The following is a 2,070-nucleotide window of genomic DNA, read 5'->3' as shown; positions in this document are numbered from 1 at the left end:
CATGATTCACTTAGCAACCATCTCATTCGCTATATAACCATGGTAGCTTGCTATAAAAAAGATGGCTGTAAAATCTAGTCCCATCACATAGTACACCGACTAACGACCGCAACGACCCAGTCTCATTTTGTGGTTGTAAATTGAGGATTACCTGTAATATATTGTTACAATAGTAAACCCGATTAAACTTGCTACTTATGAGTGGATTAGACTGTATATGGATAAATATAATGAAAGGCAGGTAGTCTTCAACGTACGGTCACAACTGAACCCCAAATTTCCATTATTTTTAAGTACGCTTTGCCCCATTTTATTATCTGTTTTGCTACAGTTGTTAAGCAAATCACTGCTGTTATTAAGTGAAGCAGGCAGTTAGTAAGTGAATCTGGCTTCCCCCATTGACTTTGCTTGTCAGAAAGTTGCAGAAGGAGATCACATGATCCCGGGACACTGCTAGTTGCCAGTTGCCAAGTGCCCAAATTTTAATCATGGGGATGCTGCAACGATTGTAAGTATGAAAACCAGTCATAAGTCACTTTTTTTTCAGTGCTGTTGTAACTCTGAACAAATGATTGTAAATTGAGGACTACCTATATCGAATTTATTTATACAAAATACAATAGGTTAAAAAAAGCATGGTACTTACACACACACTTGCATAAATGATTGCATTAGACATTTACATGGAGAATTGTATCTGTTAACTATTGTAACAACATATTATACATTAATATCTTTAAATCTTATTACTAATGTCTTATAATAAATTTTAGAACATTAAACCAAATCAGGACAATGACTAGATAACCTTTTGTCAGTTCATACTTCTAGCCAATTTTTTCTAAATCTTTTCTGATGTGTCCAATAAACATTAAAAATCATATTATGATAACAAGGAACCTAGTTAATAATTTAAGACACTTAACTATTAACTAACACTTAACTATAGAATATTCCATCTCTTCTTTGCAGAGTTTTTACAAATAACCAATGTCTATCATAATAATATACATTAATTGTCTAAAGAACTATAAATTTGGAATTGTAAAGTATATTTTTCAAAAATAATAATTCAGGAGTTATAGAGCTGGTAACAAGTCCAGACCAAGCTATGAAATCAAAAGACACTTTAATCAAATCTACTGTTTTTCTGTAGTTTTAGACAATCCAAATCCTTTTTGCAATAATAAAAAACAGATGTTTGAAAGTTTGGTTGGCAATAAGTTGAACTAAAGTACAATATTATTTATCTATGAATTTTTATACATACATACATAGATACATGAATTTGCAATGTAGGTTTAACCCAAAGGTATAAAATTCAGAAAATAAGAAACAACATCATACTTCTTTATATGCCTGGCAGCCTTCAGTGTTGAAAATACAACTGAATTTTGGGCAGAAGAAAGAACCAAGACATTGCAGAAGTATTAAAAAGTTAACATAGTCATATAATCTTAATTCCCTCAGTTTTAAATTTCACAAAGAAAATAGAAGGGAAAACATATGCTTAGTGGTAAAACTGAAGATTGAGGAAGTTAAAATTGCTATTATCATATAAAGCCCATCAATGGCACAATTAGGAAATTTGTCCTTCCCAAATGCGAAAAATCCATTCAAGGTAGTAGCAAAGGAATCAGTTTGAGTACATATCTCAGTCTTAAAGCAATATTCATTTTTTACATTTATCCTTAACTACTCATGAAGTCATTTTTAGTCATCGCTTTATATCAACGTTGATGTGAGGCAGGGGCATATGTCAGGACTGCCAATATGTCAGAATGTGATTTATTATATGCATCACAAGAACCAGTTTGGTGTAGTGGTTAAGGCAGGGGTAGGCAACCTCGGCTCTTTTATGACTCATGGACTTCAACTCCCAGAATTCCTGAGTCAGCTATGCTATGCTGACTCAGGAATTCTGGGAGTTGAAGTCCATGAGTCATAAAAGAGCCGAGGTTGCCTACCCCTGGGTTAAGGCATTTGGTTAGAACAGGGGTCTTCAAACTTGGCCCTTTTATGACTTGTGGACTTCAACTCCCAGGCACACTGGCTGAGGAATTCTGGGAG

The sequence above is a fragment of the Vipera ursinii genome, assembly GCF_947247035.1.
Source record: "Vipera ursinii genome assembly, chromosome: 7".
Lineage (NCBI taxonomy): Eukaryota > Metazoa > Chordata > Lepidosauria > Squamata > Viperidae > Vipera > Vipera ursinii.
Note: the sequence above shows the minus strand (reverse complement) of the source record.